The sequence below is a fragment of the Meriones unguiculatus genome, chromosome 10, assembly GCF_030254825.1.
Source record: "Meriones unguiculatus strain TT.TT164.6M chromosome 10, Bangor_MerUng_6.1, whole genome shotgun sequence".
Taxonomy (NCBI): domain Eukaryota; kingdom Metazoa; phylum Chordata; class Mammalia; order Rodentia; family Muridae; genus Meriones; species Meriones unguiculatus.
The window spans coordinates 46,768,713-46,775,000 of NC_083358.1; positions in this window are offsets into that span (position 1 = coordinate 46,768,713).

Consider the following 6,288-nt stretch of genomic DNA (forward strand, 5'->3'; position numbering starts at 1 on the left):
CAAAAGAAAATCTGTGTCCTAAATCAGGTCATATATTCAAAATATATTTGGTTAATAAGTCACATACAAAACTGTTAATATATCTGTTAAAATACATTTTTTTTTTTATTTAGAGGTCCTAAATTAACATTTCCAGAGGATCACTTAAAATTTGTCTTTCTAAGAAGTGCCCAAGAGATTCTTTGCAGTCACTTCAAGGCTAAGCATTTACAACATGTTAAGCCATCACTTACAACATATGCAGCCTTACTTGACACACTTGGTTAGGGATCCTCTTCAACACCCAAAGCTATGCACAACAAAAGGATGCATAAGCTTAGTACTCATCTTCCAATTGTTACTGACAGCTGTATTGTTTTATACTCCTCCATGTCCATATGCTCCCTTTCTCTCATAAGTATGTGTGTGTGCATAGAAAAATTATATATATATATATATATATATATATATATATATATATATATATATATATAGGTTAACATAAAACTCTACCCAAGGAACACATATACCAATCTAGCCTTTCTTGCACCTTGCATATTTAAAAAGGGTTTTAATGTTAAACCCTAATTGCTAATGTTATGATGTAAAGAGGTAGGCCTTCTGGTAAAAGATTAGGTTAAAGAAGCAGAGCCCTCATTGGAGGAGGGACTTATACCACTGTCACATAGTTCTGAGAAAGTCAATTTGCTTCACCCTCCCTATAGAGACACAGTGAGAGGCTGACAATACACTATGAGCAAAAGGGTCTTTTCTAACCTGACCATGTTGGATGGTTCAGGCTCTAATATGTGAAAAATAATTTCTGCTTTTTGTAAGCCATGAATTTTTGGTGTTGTGATAACTGCTCAACACACAAAGACAGATGGCATCTGGCATTTCAGTTTTGCAGACATAATGCATTTGCTATGGCACATACAGAGAATGTTAGAAGAGGAAATGATTCAATTACATTATCTTTTCAGACTTTCAAAATCACATGCATTGTAGTATCATTACCCCTGCATGTAGACACAAGACTCAATGCTTGATGCAAATATCAGTACCTGTTTGTTATGTTGTGACAGCATCAAAGCTCAAACCTAGAGTTTTCTGATCTTAAATCTTAGCATGTAATACTTACTCAATTTTGTTTTTGCTACCATAAACACTAATGGCTGTGTGTGAACTCTAAGGAAAATGCGTCTGTGTAGAGAAAAGGCTGAAGTGATGCTGGAGAGATGGTAAGCTGTATGCACACGGCTTACAAAAATGAGCACCACTGATCTCAAGGACAGGTGTTGTAACCACTACAAAGTAATTTTAGGTTCACTAATCCAATAATCCATATTCTTATCAGTAAAATGGATATAATTATAATACTTAATCAAAAGTTATTAAAAGAAAGGCCTGCACTAATATATGTAAGTATTTCTATGTGGGGCACAGAGAGTGAAATGTCATTTCCAGGTCCAATACACTGTGAAAAACCAGTCTGAGCTTTTTTATTAAGGTTATTTTTTTATATAAAACAAGATCATCTTGTTTTTTATTTTTTATTTATTACAACAAATATCATTAATGATATTTATTATTTTTCATGTAACTTAATGAATCTTGATAAATATGACTTTTAACTACATGAGTAAAAGTGCCTTGCCTTTTTCTACCCTAGAAGACATTTGCAGTAGAAAGACTTAAGATTTTTTAATTCATAGAGGATTTGGTTCAGGTATTGCCACTATAATTCTCTAGCTGTGTGAATTTACGTAATTTATGAGATGAAGTTCCTTTCTATAAAAACAAGTTAATAATATCTATGCTAGTAGTTATGAAGATCAAGGGGAGTGTGGAAATATGATTTTAAAATGTTTTTAGTGGGAAGCAACAGAGACACAAGGAATTCATTTAAGTGAATAATGCCTTTGTCTCCCTGAGTTGCTATAAGCAAATACTTGAGACATGATAGAAAGAAGTGAAGGGCTTTACTGCCATTCATAAAAGAGCTACCTCACTTGTGACCTAATTACCTTTCCAAAGACCCCTCCTTCTCATCTTGGAGAAGATTTCAAAATAGGCATTTGGGGGAAACCAAACATCCATACCACAAAAAATGAGATTCTAGTTCTTTGAAACAAGCACTCCTAAGGCAGTAGTGGTTGGCTTTGAATCAACTGTTGAGTAGTTAGGACAAAATTATATCTGTATTTATTCTACTAGTCTTTTATATTATCTTCCATTCTAGCTTGTTCACTTGCAGTCACAAAATGACTTCAACATTTGAAGAAGAAAACAACACTTAAAATTTTCTCCAATATTTGGCTATAAATTCATAAACAACATCACTTATTAGCAGAGTGCCCTTTTAAATACCACTGGCAAATGCTGAGTCACAATTTTTCCTCTGTAGAACAATCAATTGCCATGGAGAATAAAGTTTACTATGATTTTCTGTCTGAAGTGGAAAAAATAAAGATGTACCTCCTTATAGGAGGTACAGAGAGCTCCACCAAAAAAATAAAAAATAAAAAACAAATAACAGTAACAAAAACATAAAAACAATTAGGGTTCTATTAGTTAAGGCCAAAGAGTGAGCAAGAAGGTTAAGAAGGTGTCAGACCACAGACAGTTGAACCATTTCCAACACAGGCTGCTTTTCCTTTCTCCATACGTAATAGAAATGGTTAAATTTATAAATAAGAAGTATTCATCCATGAGATTTCACCTTTCACACATCAGAATGGGTAAGATCAACAACTCAAGTGACAACACATGCTGGAGAAGATATAGATAAAGAGGAACCCTCCTCCATTGCTGGTGGGAATGTCAACTTGTACAACCACTTCGGAAACCAATCTGGTGTTTTCTCAGACAATTAGGAATAATGCCACCTCAAGATCTAGCTATATCACTCCTAGGCATATATCCAAAAGATGTTCAAGTATACAACAAGGACATTTGCTTAAACATGTTTGTAATAGCCAGAATCTGGAAGCAACCCTGATATCCCTCAATTGAGGAATGGATACAGAAAATGCGGTACATTATACAATGGAATACTAGGTGGGAATTAGAAAAGGTCATCCTGAGTGAGGTATCCTAGGAGCAAAAAGACACACGTGGTATATAATCACTTATAAGTGGATATTAGACATATAATATAGGATAAACATACTAAAATATGTATACCTAAAGAAGCTAAGCAAGAAGGAAGACCCTGGGAAAGATGATCAATCCTCACTCAGATAGGCAAACAGACAGACATTGAAAGAGGGAGAAAACAGGAAACAGGACAGGAGCCTACCACAAAGGCCTCTGAAAGACTCTTCCCAGCAGAGTATCAAAGCAGACGTTGAAACTCATAGCCAAACTATGGGCAGAGTACAGGGAATCTTTTGAAAGAAGGGGAAGATAGAAAGGTATGGAGGGAACAGAAGCTCCACAAGGAGAGCAACACAACCAAAAATTCTGGGAACAGGGTTCTTATCTGAGACTGATACTTCCACCAAGTTCCATGCATGGAGATAACCCCCATGGTAGTTCAGTGTCCAAGTGGGCTCCTTAGTAATGGAAACAGGGACTGTCTCTGGCAAGCAGGAGTAGTCATTCTAATATGTAATAAAATAGACTGTCTCTGACATAGGAGGGGCTGCAGAAGAGGGTTATAGCTGTGATACAAGGTGAATTAACTGTAATTAATAAAAATAAATTAGTTAAAAATAAAGTTTTCATCTGAGTTTGAGTTCTGATAATGTGGTTATGAAACTCAAAACATTCTATATGACCTTAGAAGTTGTCTTAAGGAGAGGATCCAAGATGGTGGCACCAGGAGACACTGTTTCTGAACAGCATCACAGCAAGGATGGCATAGAGACGACTAAGAGATGTAACTCTGGATCCTAAAACACCAGTGATTGTGTGTGAGAGGGAATCCCACAGTGTGGTAACCAATCAGGTTCAGGTCACCAAAGTAAACACTGAAAGGGTTTCTGGGTCCTGGCCTGGACTCGGTCACCAGCCCAGAGCCATAGGCCTGTGTGCTCTGATCACTGTCCCAGACTGAACTGTGGGCCCCAAAACACCAGAGACTGGGATTTCCAGTGAGAAAACCCCAGGGAGAAGGAAACAATCGGAACCGACCTCAGGTCACACAGATAATCCCCAGAATAAGTACTGGGGTCCTGTGGGCACTCAACCACCAGCCCAGAGACCACCCTGCATGCCCGACTCACCATTTCATACAGAACTGTGTACCCCAGGGCACAAGAGATGGGGTTTCTCTGCCAGAAGAAACTCCACAGTGAGGGAAACAACAGGTCTAACCTCAGGGCACTCAGCCACCACCCTCCCCCACCCAAATAGTTCTTGGGATAAGTTCTCAGGTTCCTGCAGGAGCCCATGTGCCCAGTCACCAGCGAGGTATAGCCACTCTGCCTGCATGCTCTTCTCGCCATTCCAGAAGGAACTGCGGACCCCCAAACACCACAAAATGGGTCTTCCTGCTGGGAGGAAACCCAATGGAAGGGGAAACATAAGGTCTGACCTCAGGCCACCCAGCTTCAGAAAAGTTTCTGGGTTCCCACAGGCTCCAGGCTCTAGCTTCTAGCTGCATGCTTGAGCCCTGTGCTCACTTGCCACTGATTACTGCTAGGGTACTGGGCACACAGCTCCAACCTCAGACCTACAGAAACCTGAGAGCCACTGGATTGGCTCCCAGATACTGTCCAAGGTGAAACCAGTTATCCCTAGCTAAATTGAGGAAACCACAGGTCTCCCTGTTTCTTCAAGAGGGCTGCACCCAGCAAACACAGCATAAGAGCAGCAGCAACATCTCACTAAATTCAGAGCAAGAAACCCAGAGGCAGGGCAGCTGTCTCCAGGACTTCTCTCAATATAAAACCAGACACACTAAATCTGTTAGAAGAAAAAGTGGGGAAGAGCCTTGAACTCATTGGCACAGGAGACAATTTCCTGAATTGAACACCAATAGCACAGGCTCTAAGATCAACAATCAATAAATGGGACCTCATAAAATTGAAAAGCTTCTGTAAAGCAAAGGGCACTTTTTTCCAGAACAAAAGACTACCTAGAAATTAGGAAAGGATCTTCACCAACCCTATTTCTGTTAGAGGGCTAATATCCAGAATATATAAAGAACTCAAGAAGTTAAAGAGCAACAAATCAAGTAATCCAATTTAAAAATGGGGTACAGAGCTAAACAGAGAATTCTCAATAGAGGAATACCAAATGGCAGAAAAACACTTGAAGAAATGCTCAATGTGCCAAAGGCACATTGATTGCTTCTGCTGTGTCGGGAGGCTTGGCTTAAAAATTTGAACACTGTTTCATGATAGATCTATCCCTAGCAAAGATGTGAGGCTCACTGACATTTCCAGCATCCAGTTCCATCACTTTTCTGTTATTGCTTAACTACCTCTTTCTCCAAATAGAACTCTTTATTCTATCTTAACCCTCTTATCAAGACTAGGTCTTCCTGTTACTAACTCTTTGAAAAGCAGATACTTTCTTGTATATAACATATACCCTGGTAACTAATTGTCTATTTTGTGATTATAACTTACTATCTTTTGCTCCAATATAATGTAAATCCCAGCAAGTGTTGTATGTACAACACCAACAAATGCTTGATTCATTTCTATATTTCTATAAACATTTAATTTTGAACATGTATATTTAGAAAACAGCAATTAAGAAATCTATTTGATGATAGACTGTAACTGAGATATGAAGAAGCCAAAGCAGAAACTGAAGTAGAAAGAAAGAAGGAAAGAAAGAAATGAGGAAGGAAATTAAGAAAAAGAAAGAAAGAAAGAAAGAAAGAAAGAAAGAAAGAAAGGAAGGAAGGAAGGGAAGGAGGAAAGGAAGGAAGAAAGAAGGAAAGTAAGCAAATAATATATATTAAAAACATAAAAGAAAATATGAAGTTAGGGGATAGAGAAATTTAAGTAGATTTGAAAGCAGTTAAGGGGAAAAGTTTGTATATGAATATGATAAAAATATTTTGTATGAAATTATCAAGAAAGTTAATAAAAATTTTTTAAGTAAATAAAATAAATGTATTCGAAAATCCAAATCCTGGCAAGTGGAAAATGGAATGGATTTTCATGTTATAAAATAACTCCCAGAGAAAACCTTTTAATTCCATTTTAAAAGGTTTCTTCTGGGAGGTATTTCTGACATGAACTCAGTGGCTGGCTCTTTGACCTTCCCGCTCCCCCCCCCCCCGGGGGGTGGGAGCAGCCCTGCTAGGCCTTACAGGAGGACTTTGCAGCCAGTCCTGAAGATACCTGA